The following is a 27,235-nucleotide window of genomic DNA, read 5'->3' as shown; positions in this document are numbered from 1 at the left end:
TCTTTCTGACTTACTTCACTTAGTCTGAGAGTCTCTAGTTCCATCCATGTTGCTGCAAATGGCCTTGTTTTGTTCTTTTTTATGGCTTAGTAGTATTCTATTGTGTATATTTACCACATCTTCTTAATCCATTCGTCTGTTGATGGACGTTTAGATTGTCTCCATGTCTTGGCTATTGTGAACAGTGTTGCTATGAACATAGCGGTGCATGTATCTTTGTCCCTTTTTTTTTTTGGCCTTTTCTAGGTCTGCACCCTCAGCATATGGAGGTTCCCAGGCCAGGGGTCTAATCGGAGCTGTAGCCGCAAGCCTACGCTAGAGCCATGGCAACGCCAGATCCGAGCCAAGTCTGCCACCTACACCACAACTCACAGCAATGCCAGATCCTTAACCCACTGAGCTAGGCCAGGGATGGAACCCACCACCTCATTGTTCCTAGTCAGATTCATTAACCACTGAGCCACGACAGGAATTCCTGTATCTTTTTCAATCAAAGTTTGAATATAGGAGTTCCCATCGTGGTGCAGTGGTTAACGAATCCGACTAGGAACCATGAGGTTGCAGGTTCGTTCCCTGCCCTTGCTCAGTGGGTTGCCATGAGAGGGTTCCCTTTTCTCCACACCTCCTCCAGTATTTGTTATTTGTGGACTTATTAATGATGGCCATTCTGACTGGTGTGAGGTGGTACCTCATAGTAGTTTTGATTTGCATTTCTCTAATAATTGGTGATGTTGAGCATGTTTTCATGTGCCTGTTGGCCATCTGTATGTCTTCTTTGGAGAAATGTTTATTATTCAGGTCTTCTGCCCATTTTTCAATTGGGTTGTTCATTCTTTTCCTGTTGAGTTGTATATGTTGTTTGTGTATTTTGGAGAATAAGCCCTTGTCAGTTGCATCATTTGAAACTATTTTATTTTATTCCATTAAATAGGTTGTCTTTTTGTGTTCTTTATGGTTTCTTTTGTTGTGCAAAAGCTTTTTCAGTTTGATTAGGTCCCATTGTTTATTTTTGTTTTTATTTCTATTGCTTTGGGAGACTGACCTGAGAAAACATTTGTACAATTGATGTCAGAGAGTGTTTTGCCTATGTTCTCTTCTATGGCTTTTATGTTGTCTTGTCTTTTGTTTAAATCTTTAAGCCAATTTGAGTTTGTTTTTGTACATGGTGTGAGAGTGTGTTCTAGTTTCATTGATTTACATGCTGCTGTCCAGTTTTCCCAGCACCACTTATTGAAAAGTCTTTTTCCCATTTTATATTCTTGCCTCCTTTGTCAAAGATTAATTGACCATAGGTGTCTGGGTTTATTTCTGGGGTCTACTCTGTTCCATTGATCTGTATGTCTGTTTTGGTACAAGTACCACACTGTCTTGATGACTGTAACTTTGTAATATTGCCTGAAGTCTGGTAGAGTTATGCCTCCTGCTTGGTAGTTGTTTCTCAGGATTGCTTTGGCAATTCTGGGTCTTTTATGGTTCCATAAATTTTTTTTATTATTATTATTTTTAAATAGTTATTTCCCCAATACAATTTTTTTTTTCTACTGTACAGCATGGTAACCCAGTTACACATACATGTATACATTCTACTTTCGCACATTATCGTACTCCATCATGAGTGACTAGACATAGTTCCCAGTGCTACACAACAGGATCTCATTGCTAATCCATTCCATAGTTTGTATCTATTAACCCCAGGCTCCCCAACCACCCTACTCCCTCCCCCTCGGCAACCACAAGTCTATTCTGCAAGTCCATGATTTTCTTTTCTGTGGAAAGGTTCATTTGTGCCGTATATTAGATTCCAGATATAAGTGATATCATATGGTACTTGTCTTTCGCTTTCTGACTTACTTCACTCAGGATGAGAGTCTCTAGTTCCATCCATGTTGCTGCAAATGGCATTATTTTGTTCTTTTTTATGGCTGAGTAGTATTCCATTGCGTATATATGAAATATATCTTCCTAATCCAGTCGTCTGTTGATGGACATTTGGGTTGTTTCCATGTTCTGGCTATTGTGAAGAGTGCTGCAATGAACATGCGGGTGCATGTGTCTCTTTTAAGTAGAGTTTTGTCTGGATATATGCCTGAGAGTAGGATTGCTGGGTCATATGGTAGTTCTATGTATAGATTTCTAAGGTATCTCCATACTGATCTCCATAGTGGTTGTACCAGCTTACATTTCCACCAACAATGCAGGAGGGTTCCCTTTTCTCCACACCCTCTCCAGCATTTGTTATTTGTGGACTTATTAACGATGGCCATTCTGACTGGTGTGAGGTGATATCTCATGGTAGTTTTGATTTGTATTTCTCTAATAATCAGTGATGTTGAACATTTTTTCATGTGCTTGTTGGCCATTTGTACATCTTCCTTGGAAAAATGTCTATTCAGGTCTTTTGCCCATTTTTCCATTGGGTTGTTGGCGTTTTTGCTGTTGAGTTGTATTAAGTTGTTTGTATATTCTAGAGATTAATCCCTTGTCAGTTGCATCATTTGAAACTATTTTCTCCCACTCTGTAAGTTGTCTTTTTGTTTTCCTTTTGGTTTCCTTTGCTGAGCAAAAGCTTGTCAGTTTTATTAGGTCTCATTGGTTTATTTTTGCTTTTATTTCTGTTGCCTTGGGAGAATGACCTGAGAAAATATTCATAAGGTTGTCAGAGAGTGTTTTGCCTATGTTCTCTTCCAGGAGTTAGATGGTGTCTTGTCTTATATTTCAGTCTTTAAGCCATTTAGAGTTTATTTTCGTGCATGGTGTGAGGGTGTATTCTAGTTTTATTGGTTTACATGCAGCTGTCCAGGTTTCCTAGCAATGCATGCTGAAAAGACTTTTTCCCATTTTATGTTCTTGCCTCCTTTGTTAAAGATTAGTTAACCATAGGTGTCTGGGTTTATTTCTGTGTTCTCTATTCTGTTCCATTGGTCCGTATGTCTGTTTTGGTACAAGTACCACACTGTCTTGATGACTGTGGCTTTGTAATATTGCCTGAAGTCTGGTAGAGTTATGCCTCCTGCTTGGTAGTTGTTTCTCAGGATTGCTTTGGCAATTCTGGGTCTTTTATGGTTCCATATAAATTTTGAATTATTTGTTCTAGTTCTGTGAAAAATGTCATGGGTAAATTGATAGAGATTGCATTGAATCAAATTTATCATTTTTAAAGACATTTTTCCTTATTTGTTCCTGTGAAAAGTCAAAGAAATGGTGACACTCTCCTAGCTTTGAGCAGTTGTAGGACCCAAAATTTTGGTATCTAAATACATGTCCATATTAAAGGGAACCAGGGAAATAACTAAATCTAGTTAATGATACCAACTGATGTCAGAGACATCTTGTTGACCCAAAAAGCAAGAAAGCCTTCAAAAACTGAGATGATGTTGGAGTTTCTGTGGTGGCTAAGTGGTTAGTGAACCCGACTAGCATCCATGAGGATATGGGTTTGATCCCTGGCCTTGCTCAGTGGGTTAAGGATCTGGCATTGCCATGACCTGTGGTGTAGGTTGCAGACATGGCTTGGATCCTGTGTTACTGTGGCTGTGGTGTAGGCAGGCAGCTGCAGCTCCGATTGGAATCTGAGTCTGGGAACCTCCATATGCCGAGGGTGCTGCCCTAAAAGGCAAATAGACAAAAAAAAAGAAAAAAGAAAAAAACCTGAGATGATGTCAAAAGTTCATAAAAACCAGATTAAAAGGGCTACCTCTGGTCAAAACTGGGATAATTTTTGCCTTATTCTACTTAATTTAAATGTATTGAATATGTGAAAATCTATTGAATTGAATAAAAACTCAGAAGGAAGAAAACCAAAATGCAAATCCTCCCTCAGTGGGTTAAGGATCTGGCCTTGCTTTGCTGGAGTGTAGTTTGCAGCAAGGCTTGGATCTGGCGCTACCATGACTTTGGCATGGGCAGCAGGTCCGATTCGAACCATAGCCAGGGAACTTCCATACTCCCGTGTGCCGCAGGAGTGACCTTAAAAAGACCAAAAAAACAAAAACAAAAACCCAAAACACAAAAAACTAAAAATAAATTAAAACCTTATTTGTCGCCATTGGAGAGAGCTATTCCATCATCTCCTTGCTCTAAAAATTAGTAGATTAGTAATTCAAGAAACATCAAGAGAATCTTTTTTCTGCTTTTATTAGGATTTTATTTTTCAGAATAAGCAAAGAGGCACAGAAAATGAAGAAATTGACTCAGAAAGAAAACATGAATGATGTTTAATAAAGTGAGATGATAATCCAATAATTCTGAAGTGTCACCCCACCAATTACCTCACAATGAGGGACTGAGTGGCCATCACCTTAATCCAAGATTAGCCTAAGAACATTAAGGAGTTCCCATCATGGCTCAGCAGAAACAAACCAGACTGGTTTCCATAAGTATGATGGTTTGATCCCTGGCCTTGTTCAGTGGGTTAAGGATCCAGCATTGCATTGAGATGTGATGTAGCTCGCAGACACGTCTCGGATGTGGCGTTGCTGTGGCTGTGGTCTAGGCAGGCAGGTACAGCTGTGATTCCACCCCTAGCCCAGAAACTTCCATGTGCCACACCTGTGGCCCTTAAAAAAAAAAAAAAAAACAAAAAAAAAAAAAAAAACACACATGAGAACATTAGTATTGTAACTACCTGACATTATGTGCCTCTTGATATGGTATAATATTAAGGACACAGCCTCTCTTATGAATAATTCTCACCAAATATATTTCATCTGTAACTAGATCTTTACAACTTCTAGATCTATTTATTTATTTATTTAGTCTTTTTAGGGCCATACCTGTGGCATATGGAGGTTCCTAGACTAGGGGTCACATCAGAGTTGCAGCTGCTGGCCTGTGCCACAGCCACAGCAACGCAGGATCTGAGTTGCATTTTCGACCTACACAGAGCTCACAGCAGCGCTGGATCCCTAATCCACTGAGTGAGGCCAGGAATCGAACCTATATCCTCATGGATACTAGTTGGATTTCTTTCTTTTCTTTTTTCTTTCTTTTTTTTTTTTTTTGTCTTTTTGTCCTTTTAGGGCCACACTAGCGGCATATGGAGGTTCCCAGGCTAGGGGTCTAATCAGAGCTGTAGCTGCTGGCTGACACCAGAGCCACAGCAATGTCAGATCCAAGACATGTCTGTGACCTACACCACAATTCACGGCAATACCAGATCCTTACCCCACTGAGCTAGGCCAGGGATGGAACACGCAACTTCATGGTTCTTAGTTGAATTCATTTCCACTGCACCACTACGAAAATTCCTGGATTCCTTTCTGTTGTGCCACAAGGGGAACTTCCAACAACTTCTAGATATAAATGGAGGTCAGTGTAACAACAATTTAAATGACATCATGTGTGGGAGTTCCCGTCGTGGCTCAGTGGTTTATGAATCTGACTAGGAACCATGAGGTTGCAGGTTCGATCCCTGGCCTCTCTCAGTGGGTTAAGAATCCAGTTGCTGTGAGCTGTGGTGTAGGTTGCAGACGAGGCTGAGATCCCAAGTTGCTGCGGCTATGGCATAGCCCGGTGGCTACAACTCGGATTCGGCCCCTAGCCTGGGAACTTCCATATGCCTGGGAGCGGCCCTAGAAATGGCAAAAAGACAATAAATAAATAAATGACATCATGTGGAAGCAATCAAACAAATCAAAAAGATGAAATAGCCGATAGTTTGGATCTATGGAACAAATAAATATCGTGACAGGAGAAAAGGCAAGGTATAGTGTGGAGAAGTGTGACAATAATGTGGATAAGCAGCAAAATATTCTTTTGTTCGGGATACCTAATTAAAGTTAGAGATACCTCATTAAGTACACAGTGGTGAAATGATTCAGAATCTCCATTTTATATAAAATACTTCAAAAAATTAGGCAAATATAGCAGAAGAAAGAACAATTATTAAATCTATGATGAATATATGAATGTTTATTACAGAGAGTAATATAATTTTCAAGTGTCTATTAATCATATCATTTTGTAGAACTAATCCACTTTAGACAACTGACAAATCTCTTGGGGTGGGGAGCAGGGGAGTTCTCTGGTGGTCTACTGGTTAGGACTTGGCACTTTCACTGCTGTAGCCCGGGTTCAATCCCTGGTCTAGGAACCAAGATTCCACATCAAGCTACTGCACACTCTGGGGGGGAAAAAAAATCCTAAAATGAACATTTTTTTTTTAAACAATTATAGGCTTCTTTTAACCCCCGTTTCCTCCCTTTTTAGCTTAACAAAGCCAGGCACCTCTGGTTAGTAGCAAGTAGTTAGTTAATAGTCACTGACAATTCTTAGCAGGGCTTTTTCAACATGCTTATTAGTAACTGAGTAAATAAATGCTTTTAACAAGTAGATAAATCTTTTTGCAAGTCAAATGATTTCCAATTATTTGCTTAACAAAATTGGAAGACTTAATTGAGTTGCCAGCTGATAACTCATCAAAAACAATTTTCAATAGAGAGAACTCTATGACTTTTTCAAAAATAACTCAGAAAGCATCCAAGGAATTGATTGGCATTGCTATAACAAAACACCTTCCATTTTCATCTGCATATTCATGCAATCACATTCATGCAGTGCTTATTTCTATGAAGTTGAAAAATAGGAATAGGATTGATGCTGAGCCCTCTCTCATTCTAGCAATAAGTAGCAATTTAGACACAGATAAATGAAGTAATTGGAGAAGGAGCACCATCCATCTTATTAAAAGATGCCTTCCCATTAATTTTTTACTTTTTATATTTGATAATTGTTCATCAAAATGTAAAATATTTATGTTGCTCTGATTAATTGTGAATTTATAGCTGTTGTAACGATAACTGAATCAAGAAGATTTTTTCACATAATAAGCCAAATCATTAGAATTTTCTGAAGTGTTTATATATACGTATATACAGACAACCCTTCATACCTGCAGGTTCTGCATCCATGGTTTCCATCAACCATAGAGCAAAAACGTTTGGGAAAAATTCCAGAAAATTCCCAAAAGCAAAACTTGAATTTGTCTTCCCAGCAGCTATTTACATAACATTTACATTGTATTTACAACTATTTACATGCCATTTCCATAGTATTAGGTATTTTAAGTAATCTAGAGGTAATTAGAGTATATGGGAAGATGTGTGTAGGTTATATGCAAATACTATGCCGTTTTATATGAGGCTTGAGCATCCTCCGATTTGGGTAGTTATAAGGGTGTTCCTGGTACCAGTCCCTCTCAGATACCAAGAGACAGCTGTGCATGTATATATAGGTACACATATGTATTATAGAGTGATCAATAAAAGGCCTCTAAGCATAAAATATATTACATTAGTATATAAATAGTATGGACATTCTTTCTACTCTGACATAGAATGACAGTAAGAGTCAATGGACAAAAAAGGAATGGTGTAAAATATCTCACTGTTGGAGTTCTCTTGTGGTGCTTCGGGTAAAGGAGCTGGCATTGCAATGGACTGGATCGGTGTTGTGGCACAGGTTCAATCCCTGGCTGGGGAACATCCACGTGCGCCCAAAAAATGGTCGTGGGCATATCCAAAAAATTTTTTTTGTTTGGTCCTGTGTTTTTCGTTTTGGATTTTGTTGTTGTTGTCGTTGTTTTTGCTTTTTTTTTTTTTTTTTTTTTGTCTTTTTTCTATTTCTTGGGCCGCTCCCGCAGCATATGGAGGTTCCCAGGCTAGGGGTCTAATCGGAGCTGCAGTTGCCAGCCTACACCACAGCCACAGCAACTCGGGATCCGAGCCGCGTCTGCGACCTACACCACAGCTCACAGCAATGCCATCCTTAACCCACTGAGCAAGGCCAGGGATCGAACCCGAAAGCTCATGGTTCCTAGTCAGATTCATCAACCACTGCGCCAGACAGGAACTCCTGTTTTTGCTTTTTAAGGCTGCACCCTTGGCATATGGAAATTCCCAGGCCAGGGGTCAAATGGGAGCTGCAGTTGCTGGCCACAGCACACGCAGGATCCAAGCCGTATCTGTGACCTACACGACAGCTCACAGTGTAGGAGAAAATGTCCCAATAAAAAGGTAGAAAGGGAGTTCCCGTCGTGGCGCAGTGGTTAACGAATCCGACTAGGAACCATGAGGTTGCGAGTTCGGTCCCTGCCCTTGCTCAGTGGGTTAACGATCCGGCGTTGCCGTGAGCTGTGGTGTAGGTTGCAGACGCGGCTCGGATCCCGCGTTGCTGTGGCTCTGGCGTAGGCCGGTGGCTACAGCTCCGATTCAACCCCTAGCCTGGGAACCTCCATATGCCGCAGGAGCGGCCCAAGAAATAGCAACAACAACAACAACAACAACAAAAAAGACAAAAGACAAAAAAAAAAAAAAAAAAAAAAGGTAGAAAGGAGAGACCCCGGCCTTGATGACTAAGCAAAGTCCATCCAACTGCCCCAACCACCCCTCCCCCACACACCTGCTTCTGTCAATTTGTTTCCTCATCCACTACCTTGCCTGGCATCACTCCTGTCCAACTAGCCAAGCTTGGACCCGGAAGAGGTAGCCCATAAAAGCCTTGTGAAACCCTTCTTCCGGGCTCAGACTCTGGAGATGGATCTCCTCTGAGCCGGCCGGCGTCATAAACCTGAGGTCTCCGGCTCTCCGAGTGCTCGCTTGGTTTCTCGAGGGGTGAAAGAGCTGATCCACTGCAGCCACAGAGCTGCTAGAGCTAGTATGCTACAGCCACAGGGCTGCACTAGAGCTGGTACGCTGTGGTGCAGCGCTGCTGGGTAGCTGCTGTAACAACAGCAATGCCGATCTTTAACCTACTGAGAGAGGCCAGGGATCAAACCCCAGCCCTCATGGATACTAGTTCGGTTGTTACTGCTGAGCCATGAGGGGAACTCCCTATGTCCATACTTCTAAATAAAATACATATAGCTTCCTGCATCATCTGTTTTAAATAATATCCATGACTCCGTATTATAACAAAGATTAAACTCCCTGCCCATGTTTCCTTTCCTCCCCCACCCCTATTCTTTATCATTTTTGTCCCTATTTTCATTTTCTCCTTCTTAGGACTGTGACTAAGTAAATATTGTTCCCTGGTGAGTCAGAGGGTATATTAAAGTGATGGTTTTTTTCTCAAACAATTTTCTCTTTTATCTGGAGTTGATTTTGTTAATTTCCTTTGAACCATCTGACTAATTCTTCCTACAATTTCCAAAAGTTCTATAAAATATCTTCAATACAGTTTTTAATGTGGTTAGACCACCCGACACCCACCCACACACAAACACTTTTTTTGTAACCCAAGCTTGAGCTTAGATCTAGAATGGTTGTTCTCTAGAGGCTGCACAGCTAAGAACTTAAAGACTTCTTTTTGCCTCTTCTGTACTGAATCTCTTGTTTCTTTCATCTTATCTTTTTATTTGTATACAGTATTTTTCAGTACTTTCTTGAGAAAATTTACTTCAGAGATTTTTCTTTTCTTTTTTTTTTTTCTTTTTTGTTTTTTGGGACTGCACCCTCGGCATATAGAGGTTCCCAGGTTAGGAGTTCACTCAGAGCTACAGCTGCTGGCCTACACCACAGCTCACAGCAATGCCAGATCCTTAACCCAATGAGCGAGGCCAGGGATTGAACCCTCAACCTCATGGTTCCTTGTCAGATTCGTTTCCACTACGCCATGATGGGAATTCTGAGGTTTTTATTTTCTGATTTTTCTGTTATGAAACTTTTTTTGTTCTCTTTGGCCATGCCCATAGAATGCTCAAGTTCCCAGGCCAGGGATCGGACATGTGCCACAGCTGCAACCAGAGCCACAGCAGGGACAATACCAGATCCTTTACCACCAGAGAACTCCTCCTGAAACTTTTTTTTTTTTTTCTTTTTAAGGCCACGCCTGTGGAATATGTAAGTTTCCAGGCTAGGGGTCCAATCGGAGATGCAGCTGCCAGCCTACACCACACCACAGCAACTCGGGATCTGAGTCCCATCTGCAGCCTACACCAAAGCTCAATGCAAGATCTTTAACCGGTAAGGTCAGGGATTGAGGTTACGGATACTCATCAGGTTGGTTACCAATAAGCTATAATGGCAACTTCCTCCTGAAACTTTTTATTCTACCTTCGTACCTGACAGTTAGTGAAACTGACCATCCCAGCTACAAAAGTTTTTCCAAGTCCTCTGCTTCTTATTTGCAAGATAAAGGCCTTAGCCTCCTAGACCTCCCAGAGTTCCAAAGAGCAGATGCAAACAGTTGCTAATAAGGGAAACGGGGGATGCAGAAACAAAGGAGGAGCAATCAAGAAACCTTAGTGCAGCAATTAAAGTGGGATCCTGGTTCCTCCTTAAGGGACGTACCTAATAACATCTTTGAGTTCTTCTGCAAGAACTAAAGCCTCCACCCCGGTAGAGGATGGCAGCTTCTAGCTGAGCACAAGATTCCTAGAACACTGCCCTGTTACTTCTGCACCAGTCAACCAGAGGAAACTCACACATCCTCCAGCCCTCACCCCAAATGTTGCCTATAAAAACTTCCCCCTGAAAACCATCAGAGAATTTGGGTATTTTGTGCATGAGCTACCCCTTCTCTTTGCTCCGCCCTGCAATAACTTCCTTTCCTCCAAACTCCAAGATTTTGATTGGTTTGGCCTCACGGTGCATCGGGCACATGAACTTGTGTTTGGTAGTATCAGTTTGGATGGTGTGTGAAATTCTCTTTTTTTTTTGTCTTTTCTAGGGCTGCACCCGCAGCATATGGAGGTTCCCAGGCTAGGGGTCCAATTAGAGCTGTAGCACGAGCCTACGCCAGAGCCACAGCAACACGGGATCCAAGCCGTGTCTGCAACCTATACCACAGTTCACGGCAACACCGGGTCCTCAACCCACTGAGTGAGACCAGGGATCAAACCTGCAACCTCATGGTTCCTAGTCAGATTTGTTAACCACTGAGCCACAACGGGAACCCCGGTGTGTGAAATTCTAAGTTGAAATTATTTTCACTCAATTTTGTGGGCATTCTTCTAGTATATTCAAGCTTTTCCCAATATTGTTAAACAGTCTGATGACTCTAGGAGCTCCCTGTTGTGGCTCAGCATTAACAAACCCAACAAGTGTCCATAAGGATGCAGGTGTGATCCCTGGCCTCGCTCAGTGGGTTAAGGATCTGGCGTTGACATGAGCTGTGGTGTAGGTGGCAGATGAGGCTGGGATCCATAGTTGCTCAGCTCCAATTCCACCCCTAGCCTGGGCATTTCCATGTGCCACAGATGCAGCCCTAAAAAGCAAAACAATAAAAGAAAAAGAAAAAAAAGGAAAGTCTAATGATTCTAATTCCCATTTCTTTGTAAGTGACTTTTTTTCCCCCCTCTCTAGAGTATGTGTTTCTGCTTCTCCTTATATTGGGGGTGATTTTCTAGTTGAATAATTTTGAATAAAACAGGATGTGTGTTGCTCATATCATCTCTGACCAATTTCTCTCGGCCCCCAGCCCAGGGACTCATGCCAGAGGTCAGAGGACAGCTGTTTCCCCTCAAATCTCTGAAGAGCAACCAAAGTGCAGAGAACCTGCTCATTTGTCTGGGCAACATCAGACAGCATGAGTAGAGGTAAGAGAATACTCTCCCTGTTCCACTTGTCTTGCTGTATAGCTGCTGTACAGAGAATGTGTGTACCCACCCCCCAAATTCACGTGTTGAAATCCTAACTACCAAGGTGATGGTATTAGGAAGCAGGGTCTTTGGGAGGTGCTTAAATCACGAGCGTTTAGTTCTCTCACAAGTAGGATTAGTTTCTTTATAAAGAGAAGCCTAAGAAAGCTCCCTTGCCGCATTTCCACCACATACATTTACAACGAGAGATGCTGTCTATGATCCAGGAAGGTGGCTCTCACCAGACACCAAATGTGCTAGTGTTGTGATCTTACCACTTCAAGCCCCCAGAATTGTGAGAATTTCTGTTGTTTATAATTCACCTATCCACCCATCCTATGGCATTTTGTGAGAACAGTCTGAATGGACTAAGATAGAAATTAATCACTCTAAAACTTAGTAGTGTAAACCAGTAATCTTTTTTATGTTATTATTTTGCTCATGATTTTGTAGATGAGGAATTTGATTAGAGCAAGTAGGAATAGCTCACCTCTGCTCATGACTATGTCTTTAGGTGGTTCGAATGGAGGGAGAGTTGGGATGGGGGTCCTATGTCTGGGGCTCTAGTTTGGACTGTCGTCTGGTTCCTCAGCTCTTCTCCATGTCATGTCGGCTGGAACTGAATGGCCAGGATGGCTTCCTCATGCACGTCTGGTATCTGGGCTGGGCTGGGAACAGTAGGGGCGCAGAAATATCTCTCTTCATGCCGCCTGTCCACACGACTGGCTTGGGCTGTCACATAGCATGGCAGTTATAGGTAGGGTGGATTTCTGTGATAGCTGGCCCACCTCAGAACGATCATTCTAAAGTGTCCCCTTGGAACATGGAAAGCTTCTTAAGACCCAGTCCCAGAAACCCTAAAATCTCCCTTCTGCCATATTTTATTGGTCAAGAGAGTCCTAGAGCTAGTCCAGGTTCAAGGGTAAGGGAATGAGCCTCTCTCTCCATAAAGAAGCTGAGAATTTGTGATCATCGCTAATCAGCCACACTCCCACTCAGAACTGTGGGTGTAGCGGAGTGCAGAACCTAACTTCTACCTGAGCAATGAGCCAGAAGAGTCTGGGTGTTTTCTGCTTTGTTTTTGTTTTTGTTTTTTTCCTTTTAGGGTCGCACCCACGGCATATGGAGGTTTCCAAGCTAGGGGGCGGATCGGAGCTACGGCTGCCAACCTACACCACAACCACACAGGATCCGAGCCACATCTGCGACCTGCGCCACAGCTCACAGCTCACGGCAATGCCAGATCCTTAACCCACTCATCGAAGCCAGGGATCGAACCCGAAACCTCATGGTACCTAGTCAGATTTGTTTCCGCTACGCCCCAATGGGAACTCCAGAAGAATCTCTTTTTGAATTGAGAAGCAATGACAGGGAGTATGTGTAACAGCCTGAGTGGGAGATACCACAGGCAAACTGAGGGACTTGTCTCTGAGGCCATGTTGGAGGAGCAGCCGCCTGGGGGGAACTGCTTTCACAGCTCATACCGCACCCCTCCTGCGGCTCCTGAACTGCTGGTTGAAGAGAATTTGAAGGAGTTCTTAGTATTCTGCAAATAAGGAGGGACTCGGAGAAACAGTACACTTTTATTGTTCTTATCATGACCCCATTTCATACACACTCAACACACACATAGAGGAAGGGCCAAATGAAGCACTTACTTCAACAAGACTGCTGCAGTGACTGTGTAGCATTACTATGGAAGGACGGTTCACAGCATAAGCTGTTTGGTTCCTCCACGAGGAACATAATATCTAAAATTATGGCTCCTTGGAGTTCCCTGGTGGCTCAATAGGTTAAGGGCCTGGTGTTGTCATTGCTGTGGCACAGATTTGATCCTTAGCCCAGGAACTTCTGAGTGCTGAGGGTACAGCCAAAAAACAAAACAAAACAAAACAACAACAAAAGAAATCGAAACTAATGGGTACCATACTTTGTAACTGAATGGATTTTAAATATACTAAGGAAATTAAAAATTGGTGTGTGTTTAGTCATCATTTATACACTAGATGAGGAATATGCCAATAACTGTTGCTGATACAATAAGTAGCTCAAAATATAACAACTAAAGCCATGCATCTAAATGCCATAATGGGAGTTCCCTGGTGGCTCAGTGTGTTAAGGATCTGGCATTGTCACTGCTGTGACTCTGGCCACTGCTATGACACAGTTTGAATCCCCAGCCAGGGAAGTTCTGCATGTCGCAGGTGCAGCCAAAATAAATTAACTAAATAAATGCCATGTAGTAAACAAAAGGGAAGATTTGAGAAACTATAAATATCTTAAAGACTACAAGAAGTAGATAAGACCAACAAGAATTAATTCCCTACATTGAGCACTAGGAAATAAATGTTTAAATATCTTCTAAATAGATGGAAATTATTTCTTTTTTTATTTTATTTTATTTATTTTTTTTGTCTTTTTGCTATTTCTTTGGGCCGCTCCCGCGGCATATGGAGGTTCCCAGGCTAGGGGTCAAATCGGAGCTGTAGTCCCCCGCCTACGCCAGAGCCACAGCAACGCGGGATCCAAGCCGTGTCTGCAACCTACACCACAGCTCACGGCAACGCCGGATCCTTAACCCACTGAGCAAGGGCAGGGACCGAACCCGCAACCTCATGGTTCCTAGTCGGATTCGTTAACCACTGCGCCACGACGGGAACTCCCTATTTCTTTTTTTAAAAAAAATCATCATCCTATCTATTGTCTACTATCCTGGCCTGTCCTCACCTCCTCCCTTGGACAAAGCCATTTTGGAGGAATTAAGTTCTCCCATGACCATCCCATCCTTCTTTCTTGAAGGACATTTCACATCCAAAGAGCACTGCAGAAACTGCGGATATCCTGCAGCCTGTCTAATGCTGATGAACCAGAACCATTTAATCATGTTGCTATTACCCAAGTAGCATATGACAATGAACTACATAATATGTACAGTTACTTTTTTCCAGGTTAGAATTCCTCTCTTGGAATATTACAGGGTGGGTTTCTAAATGAAATGATCTCAACCTCATGAGCCATAAGAATATGTACTTTTTTTTTTTCAAGGCCACACCCACAGCACATGGAAGTTCCCAGGCTAGAGGTGGAATTGGCACTACAGCTGCTGGCCTGTGCCACAACCACAGCGATGCAAGATCCGAGCCATGTCTGCGAGTTATACCACAGCTCACAGCAACACCGGATCCTTTACCCACTGAGTGAGACCAGGGATCAAATCCCCATCCTCATGGATACTAGTCAGATTTGTTTCTGCTGTGCCACAATGGGAAGTCCAAAAATATCTGCTTTTAAGGAGCTATATTTTTAGAATAAAATTCACTCATTTCTAAATCTTTCATCTTTTATTTTCCAACTTCAAAGAGAAAAAATATTGTTAGACGAAAGCAAGAATCAGCTGTTTATTTCCCTTAATTCAGGGGACACGTGTAAAAATTTTCTGTGATTAATCAATAAGACCTGGTTTCTTTTCTTCCTTATTTGGCTCATTGGGAAAGAATATGGTATATCTTCCTGAGTAAACATTTCCTACCAAGCGGTGCACTAATTATTAAGATATTCTTTCTTCATTTATAGGTGTACCAAACTGTGATGACTAATATTTCTGGAGATTTCAACCCTTAGATAAGCGATAACATTACTTAGCCTCTATTTTCAGAAATTGTAGGAGCACTGTTGCTTATCCAAGGACGATTCTTCTCCAGAAGTTAAATCCTAAATTGTATTCTGAAGGATATTGTTGAGAATGATTTCATGGTCAAGTAAGTTTGGGGAACACTAAGTTAACACTAACTTAAGCAAGATGTCTCAAACTTTAATATGGAAGATTAAAGATTTGTGAGACTTTAAATGAGCAGTGTTCCATACAGCCTTTCTGAAACTTACCTTTATTGCAAGCAGCATAAATATCATATTCAGTTTTGTTCCAAATACATTTTGAGAATTGCTAATTTAGAAATAAGTCAAAGTGGAAAAAATTTTTATCCATTAATCCATAAACATAACCTTCTGGATCCTACTAATGTTGAGTGATAACTTCAGAACAAATTTACTGAAAACTTTGTTTTCTAATTAGAAATCAGTGTTACTTGATGACTACTCTTTTCTCACTCTCACAATTGAAGTGAGCATCTGAGGTCTTCACAGCGAGTGACCACTGAAGCGTCTTTCTTACTCTAAGTTTAATTTTAGCCACTACAATGACAGAAGGGACTCTCTAAGGTTCTGAATAACCTTTCAATCTCCTAAAGAACTTCTGATACTTAGTTTTAAGGAGCGTGTAAGAAATTTCCCCCATAACTCTTACCAGCAGCACATGAAAGGCCACTCATGACCACTTTATGTTAGGGAAAATACGATGTCAACCTCCTAGGTGTGAATTTTAAAAAGAAATACCCAGGAGGAAATGAAAGAGAAACTGTCAACCCTGAGGACTTGAACCTAGCTAGAACCTGGATTGGGACTTGAACCCATGTGCCAGGAGGGAACCCAGCCTAAACCCAGATTGCGGCTTGAACACACGGTTTTTAAATTAGAATCCCTCACCTGGTGTCTGGGCCTACTGAGGTTCAGATTCTTTGTGTCTCGGCGCAGAAGGCATTCAGTGAGAGACCAAGTGCTAGGCAAGAAATAAACTTATTAAGATAGAATACTTGTTGTGGCTGTGGTGTTCGCCAGCAACTGCAGCTCCAATTCAACCCCTAGCCTGGGAACTTCCATATGCCACAGGTACAGCCCGAAAAAGCAAAAAAAAAAAAAACACTTGTGAGAGATGCAAGTGGGCAGGCAAGACAAGGAGGCTCTGCCCCAAGGATGAGCTGGGCTACACTTTTATGATCCCAGGAAAGTGGGGAGTGGGAAAAGACCGTCTTCTTCCTCTCTTTTCTTTGAGCAGACATCAGGCGTACATCATTAATTCCTCCTTCCTATCTGGAAAGAGAGTATTTGACCCTATGAAGTCAAACTAGGACTGTCATGGCACTTACTCAAATCAGCAGAAGGGTGGTAACATATACTAAAAGATGCTGAATCTTCTCAGGTTTCTGTATAATGAGGGTCTCCTACTTTGGAATGTCATCTTTCCTTTAAAATCCTGCCATTGATCCTAAGGGGCATTGTCTTGATATGAGCAGAGTAGAAGGAGCAGGAGTTCCCTCGTGGGTCAGTGGGTTAAGGATCAGGTGTTATCCCTGCTGTGGCTGTAGTTACAGTGGGTTCTATCCCTGGCCCAGGAACTTTGACATGCCACAGGCAGGGCCGAAAAAAGTAGAGGGAGCAAAGATGTGGGACTGCCCTAATTTGGGGAAAGAAGTTGGTCCTTTGGGAAATTAAAAGAGGTCAGTGGAACTGGAGCACAGTCAGCCGTATAGTGAAGGCTATAAGATGGAGAAGAAGAGAGAAACAGAGACAGGGAAAACTTGGAACCTGCACGAGTTCCCATTGTGATGCAGCAAAAATGAATACCCTGGCCTCACTCAGTGGGATCCAGCGTTGCCGTGAGCTGTGGTGTAGGTCACAGATGTGGTTCAATTCCTGTATTCTCTGGCTGTGGTGTATGCTGGCAGCTTTATCTCCAATTTGACCCCTAGCCTGGGAACTTCCATATGCCGCAGGTGCGGCCCTAAAAACCAAAACACAAACCAACCAACAAACAAAACAAACAAAAACACTTGGAACAGGCAAGCTTTGTAAACTTACAAGAACTGGATTTTGTTTTCAGTGTCTCTTTTTTATCAAACACACAAAAAAACAAACTTTTTTTTTTTTTTTTTTTTAATGGTCATATGCAGTACCGTTGACTTGAGGTATCATTGGGGGGAACCAAATGATATAACCTAGTTGGAGGGTCATTTGGACAAATCAAAGGACTTAAATTTTTTTCTTTGGCTCAGAAATTCCACATTATTCTAGGAAGACATCATAGCTGTGCAAAATCATTTCTTCTCAAATGTGTTCATCTCATTGTTATTGATAATAGTGAAAACTGGAGGCAAGCAAAATGTCTAATAGTAATTTATTAATGAAATAAATTGCACTATGTCATAATGGATTATTATTATTTTTTAATTTTTTAATTTTTTCTGCTTCTTAGGGCTGCACCCATGGCATATGGAAATTCCAAGGCTAGGAGTTCCCGTCATGACGCAGTGGTTAACGAATACGACTAGGAACCATGAGGTCGCGGGTTCAGTCCCTGCCCTTGCTCAGTGGGTTAAGGATCCGGCGTTGCCGTGAGCTGTGGTGTAGGTCGCAGATGCGGCTCGGATCCCGTGTTGCTGTGGCTCCGGTGTAGGCCAGTGGCTACAGCTCCGATTGGACCCCTAGCCTGGGAATCTCCATATGCCGCGGGAGCGGCCCAAGAAATAGCAAAAAGACAAAAAAAAAAACCAAAAAACCAAGGCTAGGGGTAGAATCTGAGCTGTAGCTGGCGGCCTACACCACAACTGCAGCCACAGCAACGCAGAATCCGAGCCTTGTCTGCAACCTACACCATAGCTCATGGCAGCACCAGATCTTTAATCCACTGAGTGAGGCCAGGGATCGAACCCGCAACCTCATGGTTCCTAGTCAGATTCGTTTCCACTGCACCACGCTGGGAACTCCTGGGTTACTGTTATTATCAAAGTGTGTATATATATAAAGATCATGGAAAAGGGGGAGTTCCCTGGTAGCCTACTGGCTAAGAATTCTGTGTTGTCACTGCTGTGGATCCGGCTCAGTCTCTGGCTCTGGAACTTTCTCATGCTGCAAGTATGGCCAAAAGAAAGAAAAAAGAAAAAAAAATGCAAAAGGGCAGACTACAAAATAGTATGTATAAGATAATTTCAATTATGTAAGAAAAAATGGAAGAAATAAGTTGAAAAAAATAGAGCCAGCAGTTCCCTGATGGCTTACTGGGTTAAGGATTCAGTATTGTCCCTGCTGTGGCTCTGGTTGTGTTGCCAGAACTTGTCTGCCGGTGCCAAATACAAACTCAGAGACAGAGTTTTGGGTGAAGGAGGAAAAGATAGTTTTATTGCTTTGCCAGCCAAAGATGGCACAGCAGGCTAGTGCCTTAAAGACCATGCCCCCTTGGGAGTTCCCATCGTGGTGCAGTGGTTAACGAATCTGACTAGGAACCATGAGGTTGCAGGTTTGATCCCTGGCCTTGCTCAGTGGGTTAAGGATCCGGCGTTGCCATGAGCTGTGGTGTAGGTCGCAGATGCGGCTCAGATCCCACATTGCTGTGGCTCTGGTGTAGGCTGGCGGCTACAGCTCCGATTCGACCCCTAGCCTGGGAACCTCCATATGCTGCGGGAGCAGCCCAAGAAATGGCAAAAAGACAAAAAGCAAAAACAAAAAAACAAAGACTATGCCCCTTTGGAAGGGGTTAGGAAGTGGTTTTATAGTTTGGGGAAGCGGAAAATAGGGCCATAGTTAAGGATCAGGGTAGTGGCAAGCTGGCATCGGCTTTCAGAGTTGGGGTTTAGTGGCCCCAGGGCTGGTCCTGGTGGTCCCCTTTATGGGAATGAAGAATGCTTCATCAAACAGTTCTTCCTTTTGTTGGAGGTTTTAGTTCTGCAGAAAGGGTCAAAGATATTGTTATGGATATTCCTTGAGGAGGAACCAGGACCTGCTCCAAGGCTGCACTGTTGTCTCTTGACTGCTCCTCCCTTGGTGTCTGCATCCCCTCCCTTCCCTGATTAGCAGCTGCCCTTTGGAACTCAGGGGAGGTCTCGGAGGTTGAAGCTTATTCCCTAAAGACAGGACATGGAGAACGCAGAGAGCCTGTGCGCCCAGGAGCCCCCAGGGCCCTGCTTGGTGACAGTTACAGCTGTGGTACAGCTTTGGTCCCTGGTCCAGGAATTTGCACATGCTGCAGGCGTGGCCAAAAAGAATAATAATAAAGCCAGATATTTTCAATGTTTATATATGTAATTGGAGTTACGTGTATTGTAGTAGAAAACTATCTAGGGAAAGGTTCTTCATTCCTTGAAGGCTCCAAATTTTCAACCCTCAATATTCGTCTGTGACTGCATCTCTGGGTAAGAAATACCGTAGAGAGACTGTCTATAAATGTGGGGTTTTGGGGGTGGAAATGATAGTAGAAAACTATCAGGCAAGGAGTTCCCAATGTGGCTCAGCAGTAACGATCCATAAGGATGCAGATTCAATCCCTGGCCTCGCTCAGTGGATTAAGGATCTGGTGTTGTTGTGAGCTGCGGTGTAGGTTGCAGACACGGCTCGGATCTGGTGTTGCTGTGGCTGGCTGTGGCATAACCTGGGAACTTCCATATGCCAGGGGTGTGGCCCTAAAAAAAAAAACAAAACAAACCCCCAAAAAAACGCCTTGTCAGTCAAAATACAGAGATTATATGCACTAAAATTTAGCTCTGTAACAGAATGCACTAAAATGACTAGAGAAAAATATGTTTGCCAAATAATGTAAGTCTGAGTGTAGAACTAAGAAAGTGCAGAAAGATAAAACTAACTGTAGCGCCGAGTTAAAACTGCCCAACACAAGGAGCACAGGGAGACGAGGAAGATTTGACTTCCTTCCTACAGGAGGATCCAACAGCCCCGCCTGTAGGTCTAGGCTCGTGTCTATAGCAGCCTATGTAAATCGCAGGCAACTAAGAAGGAAAAGATTTAGGCATCTCAGCATCCCGATCCCTGTAAAGTGGACTGGCTCCACAGGCTACTTTTTCCTCCGGATCCATGAGAACACCCTTCCCGGGATGCTCACCTACTTACAAGTCCCCACCGTAACTCAGACTTGGACCTGGGATTTTATCTGTGTGTTGGTGACTGTCTTTATCTTCTTTGGTTGACATTCTCTGAATAATTAAAGGTGGAAAAGGGTGTGGATTAAATGATTTTTTTGGAATAAAAACACTTTGCTTATTATTGCGTTTTCCCAAGTAGATTAATGGGGAGGGGAGAACCCTGCTATTAGCAAAAAATTATTGAGATTAAAGTTTTTTGAAAGTCAAATTCAATACAACTCATTTTATTTCCTCCATTTTTACTTATTCCTATTCTTCATCTTCCTCCAGTGAGCAATTTTAGGGAAAGAAAAATTAATATTTTACTACTAATTTTTATTGCTTGCTTCTTCTGCTGCTTCCTTTTTTTTGGTCTTCTTAGGGCTGCACTTGCGGCATATGGAAGTTACCAATCTAGGGGTTGAATTGGAGCTACAGCTGCTAGCCTCTGCCACAGCCACAGCAATGTCAGATCCACGCCACATCTTCAGGCTACACTGAAGCTCACAACAGTGCTGGATCCTTTACCCACTGAGTGAGGCCAGGGATTGAACCTGCGTCCTCATGGATACTAGTCAGGCTCACTACTGCTGAGCCACAATGGGAACTCCCATATTGCTTCATTTTTTAAATAGCAGTGATAACAACAAATCTCAGGAGGCTGACACCCTTGGTTTTGAGCACTAGGATTAGTAATGAAGGTGGTTTGGTAGTCACAGTTGCCCAGAGCATGAATTGGGTAAGAAAGTTCTCAAAAGCACAGATTTCTAACCCTGTTTATGAGGCTTATTTCTCCCAACTTTAGAGGTCTTGCAAAAATGCCTACCATTTTGCAAACTCCCATAAATCAGGGATAAAAATCTGCAATTCAGTAGAAAATGAAGGGGCAAAAATTATTTCTATCGATGTATATAAACGACCATATAGTATATTCAATCTGAATGCTTTAAGTGTAGATATATTGTGGCGAATTATGTTTCCCCAAATAGTGCCATTCCCCCGGTTTATCTGCACTGTGACCTTGTAAAATGGGGTTTAGCTTTTCTGCTTTTCCTCCTGCTTACCCTGGATGGATTGGTGAATCACTTGGAACATCTGGAACTTTCTATTTGGAACATGGCTAGATCAGAAGAGGTTTGGTAGCTTCTTCCCCTGCTCACTGGAATCCGAGCCCTTGAACCCTGCAGCTGGCACTTAGGTGGTCCAGCTGCCCTGAGGCCTAGGCCAGCCCTCGCAGAGACAACGTTCAGCCGCACCCAGAGACCACAGAAAGTGAGCGAGTTGTCCAGCCGGCCCCTAGCTGTTCTAGCCCCCAGCTGTTCCAGCTCTAGCTGAGACCCCCCAAGCCAGATCCACGCAGTATTCTTCACCCCTTGAAAACTCGCCTGTGCTAAAGAAGTGCTTAAGAGAGGTGGGCAGGCCATCCCTGTCTGCTACCTGGCCGTTTCCTTCTCTGTGATTATCTTGCAAAGAGAGTGCTCCACAAAGACATTCCTGGGCTGTAGAAGGGACCGATACATCTCAGAGGGACAGAGAAAGGATTTACAATAGCAAATTAGAGGCTTTCTAAAACAAATGATCCAAGAAAAGTGAGGACTGGTGCCTACCACGGTTTGGGCTGGAAGAAACAATCAGTTCTTTCTGTGGCCTGGATCTTTCCCGGGCTGGAAGTTCAGGAAGGCAGGGTTGTCCCAAGGACATGGCCTTAGGCTGTAGGGAGGCAGGCAGAGTTTAGTCAAACCTCCCAGTGGGGGAGATGGGGGGACGGAAGGATGGTTGGCCAAGGAGTTGCTTTTGCAGTTTGTTGTTACACGGCAGTAGATAACAGAGCACACTTTGTTACCTAAAAGTGAAGTGCTGCTGCAACAAAAACTGAAAACACAGCATCAGCTTGAAGACTGGGCAGCAGAAGGAAGCTGGAAGGACCTTGAGGAGATTACTAGTGAGAGCTGAAGGAGCCTGGAGGAAGCTGTCAGTCAGGGCTTAAGGTAAGAGGTAAAGAAATGCTCTAGAAAACTAGAGGGAAGGAGGGTCTTGTGATGTAGTAGCAGGAAGTCATTATTGTTATGTAGTCACTATTGTGGTTATTATTGTTATGTAGTAGCAGAAGTTTGTTGCCTGCAACAATGTGGATACTAGAAAATGTACCTGATATGCTCTGTGATCTAGCTAATGAGATTTCAAGGTGGAATATTTAAAATAGCACTTAACTTTTTTTTTTGGCCATGCCCTTGGCATGTGGAAGTTCCCCAGCCAGGGATCAAACTCACACCACAGCAGCGACCTGAGCCACAGCAGTGACAACACCGGGCCATTAACCTGCTTAGCCACAGAGGAACTGAACCACTTACCTTCTATTGCCTGCCTGTAAGATATAAGTAGAAAAAGGTCACCTTAAATAGGAACTGTTCAGTTTTTAAGGAACCAGAGGAAATGTAAAAGATTTAGGGAGTTCCCACCATGGCACAGTGGGTTGAGAATCCAGCTGCAGCGGCTTGGGTCACTGGGGAGGTGCTGGTTCGATCCCTGGCCCAGCGTAGTGGGCTACACGATCTTGATGTCGGAAGGATGGTACAGGAATCCGGGTTCTTGTGTTCAGTGGTCAAAGAATGAACTCCATGAACACACAGAGAGCAAGCAAGCAAGTTTTTACTAAAGGGAAGCAGATAGCTCCCAGGGTTACTGGGAGGCGGGAGAAGAGCCCCCCTTTTCTCTACTCTCCTATAGGGGCTTTTATTCCTTAAGGTTGGAGGGTGAGGCACCAAAGTGGGGTCCAGAGAGATGTGGTCTTCTCCCATTGGCCTTATTCAGTTACCCATGTCAGTCCTTGTCCTGGGGTCCTGGGGTGGAAATGTCCTATAAGTCTCATAGTTTCTTTGACCTTTTCGTCCTGTAAACTGAGTCACAGGGGATTAGGGATTAATGTCCTTCTGAGCATAGGTACACTCCGTATAGTAAGCAAGGCCTGTGGGGATGTTACTCCCTGGAGCCCTTAAGCCACACATGTTAATCAATGGCCATATCAAAGAAGGCATCGAAGCCCATGCTCCTACACTGACTACCTGAGTTGATATCCTGACTCAATCTGGCACTGCTGCAACTGCAGTTCGGGTTGCAGATGGGGCTTGGATTCAGTTCCTGGCTCAGGAACATCCATATGCCATGAGTGTGGCCATAAAAATGGGGGAAAAAAAAATTCAGGACTTGGCAGATTCAAAAATAAAATTATTTCGGAGTTCCCGTCCAGTGCAGTGGAAACGAATCCTACTAGGAACCATGAGGTTGCAGGTTTGATCCTGGCCCCGCTCAGTGGTTACCGATCCAGCGTCACCATGAGCTGTGGTGTAGATTGAAGACGCGGCTCAGATCCGGCGTTGCTGTGGCTGTGGCATAGGCTGGCAGCTGCATCTCCAATTCGACCCCTACCCTGGGAACCTCCATATGCTGTGGGAGTGGCCCTAACAAAAAGGAAAACATTTATTAAGAAAAATTTTTAATAAAATAAAAATTATTTCTCATTCCCAGGTTTTTCCAGATAGCAGCAGATCTTCAAAATACATGGTTGTATATCAATTGCCTCTTCACATAATAATACCTTTGCATTTTCATAAAGAGAAAGGGAAAGTAATTTGATCTTTTTTCTAGTGTAATTGATTTTTATTTATTTATTTATTTATTTATTTTTTACTTTGTATGGCTGCACCTGTGGCATATGGAAGTTCCCAGGCTAGGGTTTGAATCAGACCTGCAGCCTCTGGCCTACACCACGGCCACAGTAACCCCGATCCAAGCCATATCTTCAACCTACACCGCAGCATGTAGCAACCCCGGATCCTTAAACCACTGAGCAAGGTCAGGGATTGAACCCACCTCCTCATGGATACTAGTCAGGTTCTTAGCCCCCGAGCCACAATGGAAACTCCTAGTATAAATTATCTTTTAAAATTTGTTTTTATTCATAGTTTTGACCAAGTATTAATGAGAACTAAATCATCCACCTATAATTTTATGCTAGATATTTGAAATAATTTCTAGAGACTAGCTCCTGGCTCCATACATTTGTCAGGGGAGTTCCCATTGTGGTGCAGTGGTTAAAGAATCCGACTAGGAACCATGAGGTTGCAGGTTCCATCCCTGGCCTTGCTCAGTGGGTTAAGGATCCAGCATTGCCATGAGCTGTGGTGTAGGTTGCAGATGCAGCTCAGATCCCGCGTTGCTGTGGCTCTGGCATAGGCAGCTGGCTACAGCTCCGATTGGACCCCTAGCCTGGGAACCTCCATACGCGGCAGGTGCGGCCCTAGAAAGGGCACAAAGACAAAAATAATATTAATAATAATAATAAAAATAAAAACATACATTTGTCAGGGAGGAAAAACTCCCCTCTACCCTTCTAGGGTAGGAGGGTCTTCTGGCTGGTCTAAAAATTAAATTGACATGACACAGATTAACAGGGGAAAATCAAGCAAATGTTTTTTGTTTTCACAACAAATTACAATTTTATAAAGCTAATAAGTTACCACAAATGTCACAAATCTAAAACATTAATAACTTTAACAAATTATTTTTAATAAATTGCTTGACACCCCCTGTATTTCTTTTTTGCTGCCTACTTTTTTTTTTTTTTACTCAAGCAAATGTTTAATAACATGTATAAAATAGGAGAGGCCCGGGAAAACTGAGCAACTCAAAATAGTTGAAGCCATCATTTTAAATACCATCTTCTGCTGAAACGAAAAGAGGATGTTGGAGGTGGTGGTTTGGGACCTCAAAAGGGAGGAAGGCAATTCACAGAGAGATGGGAAAACAAGTGTTTGGTAAACAAAGGTTTGCCCAGCCAGCAGAGACAATGGGACACAGAGAGGAATTCCAACAGACTTTGCTAAGTTCTTCCCTGTCTACATGCCAGCTTCATGCTGTAGTTGTTTCTGGTGGTCGTTTCCTTCCTGGAATAGGTCCTGTATCTACATTCCTTTAGGTAGTTAAGGGGAAGGTCAAAGATTCTCCTTGAGTCTTTGGGGGCTTTAAAAATAACCAGCTGAGGGAGTTCCCTTGTGGTGCACCTGGTTAAGGTTCCTTTGATATCACTGCTATGGCTCAGGTTGCTTCTGTGTCAACCTGTTCACAGGTTCAGTCCTTGGCCTGGGAGCTTCCACATGCTGCAGGTGCAGCCAAAAAAAAAAAAACAAAAAACAAAAAAAAAACATCAGCCTAAAATAATCCTCATGCCAAAGAGACACACTTTGGGAGTTTTGTTCCCTGACACAAATTTCCCTCTCTTCTAAATACAACCATAAAGGAGTTCCCATCGTGGCTCAGTGGTCAATGAATCTGACTAGGGACCACGAGGTTGCGGGTTCGATCCCTGGCCTTGCTCAGTGGGTAAAGAATACATCGTTGCCGTGAGCTCTGGTGTAGGTCGCAGACACAGCTCGGATCCCAAGTTGCTGTGGCTCTGGCGTAGGCTGGTGGCTATGGCTCTGATTTGACCCCTAGCCTGGGAACCTCCATATGCCGCAGGAGAGGCCCAAGAAATGGCAAAAAGACAAAAATAAATAAATACAACCATAAAAATAGACAACCATAACAGGACTCTGGAAAAAAAGAAGGCAGATGGGCTAGAGATCTCAGGACTTCAGGAACAAGGCATTGAATTCCCTGGGCTCAATTTTTTGTGTCCTATGGGTCTCAAGAAAGGAGTGTTGGAGAGCCCTGCAACCTGGGATAGCCAACAGGAAAGACCAAAATGAAGCCCCAAGAAAAGCTTGCTCCATCTGGCCCAAGGACCAGGTAAGGGACAGCCCAGCAGATACCTAACAGGGACCCTCACCCATGACTCCCAAGGCAATTGGCAGCAAGAAGTCTGTCAGGAGAGACAGGGCAGAGCAGATCTGTCCTCCACATCCTGTAGAAAGCAGCCTAGACCTGGCCTTTTTCAACTCTTTCCCCAGAATATCACCCCAAAATATGTCTCATTGACATAAAAATTACTTAGAGCTTGTGAACAAGAAAAACCACAAACCCAGTATGGCATCCCTTGTGCTAAAGCTCATGGTACAAAACCTAGATTTAATGCGTGACCTAATTGCAGTTTTGACCTTCTCCAGAAACGCAAGCTTCATCAACCAGTGTGGAATTTTTGTGTCGGGGCCCCAATGAGGTCATCTGTCACATGGCCCTCTCCGTCCTGGAGAGGGTGAAGAGGCAATATGCATGATGAAACCCTTGCCATTCCTTCCCCGCCCCCCAAAAATATGTCCTGGCCTAAAAATAATTGTTTCTTTTTTTTCCCAGTCGCTCCAGGGCCCCGCCCTCCTGCCTATAAAATCTTCCTTTTTTTCCCCTTTTAGTTACGAGGTGGAATGCTGCCCAATTCATGAGGTGCTTAATAAAGCCAATTAGAGCTTCAAATTTACTCAGTTAAATTTGCTTTGTTTTTTTTTTTTTTAATCAAGCTAACGGCAACTAGGAAGCAGCAAAGACAGAAAAAGCTCTCTGTTGTCTGCCTAAAGGCAAGAATTAAATTCTCCTTTTACTGAGGACAGACGTTATCAGCCCAGAGATGGCACTGGAGGAATAGCCATTAGTTCCCACCCATATATTTACCTTCCCATAGTCTGTGGCCCTTGGAAGCCTAAACTGCTTTCCTTTGTCCTGTCATTTCTCTATAAATGTATTGTTATTAATTTTTGTGGAGGATTATTTTTCTTTGTTGAAGGTGCTGTATAAACTGGAATTCTAAGTTGCAATTCTGAGTTACCTTTGGTTTAGTCTTCTCTCTCATAATATGGGCTGCCTTTTTTTTTTTTTTTAATTGTTTTTCTCTTGTTATTCTGAGTTTTTGTTAAAGCGTTCCAGCTAAAAATCTAAATGGGTAAAGTTTTGCCCGCATAGCTCAAGGTGGCTTAGGTAGGCTCTTCCT

The 27,235-nt window shown here is 43.0% G+C and overlaps 1 long non-coding RNA gene across 2 annotated transcripts in view; it reads left to right on the top strand.

Moving 5' to 3' along the window:
* The window catches only part of LOC146394915 (uncharacterized), a 234,253-nt gene that overhangs the window by 143,356 nt on the left and 63,662 nt on the right, over nt 1-27,235 (top strand). The window contains exons 2-3 of one of the 2 annotated variants that reach the window (XR_014833697.1): nt 9,819-9,959; nt 11,416-11,533. This is a non-coding gene — a long non-coding RNA (uncharacterized LOC146394915). The remainder of the gene's footprint in view (nt 1-9,818; nt 9,960-11,415; nt 11,534-27,235) is intronic. The other variant, XR_014833698.1, reaches the window with a different exon arrangement.

Source organism: Sus scrofa, chromosome 18 (assembly GCF_054392235.1).
Source record: "Sus scrofa isolate SSC_HxYL_T2T_F1_AM1 chromosome 18, Sscrofa_HxYL_maternal_Yorkshire_Landrace_v2.0, whole genome shotgun sequence".
NCBI classification, from domain to species: domain Eukaryota; kingdom Metazoa; phylum Chordata; class Mammalia; order Artiodactyla; family Suidae; genus Sus; species Sus scrofa.
The sequence above is the reverse complement of the archived record's forward strand: the minus strand, read 5'-3'. Positions and strand labels throughout refer to the sequence as shown.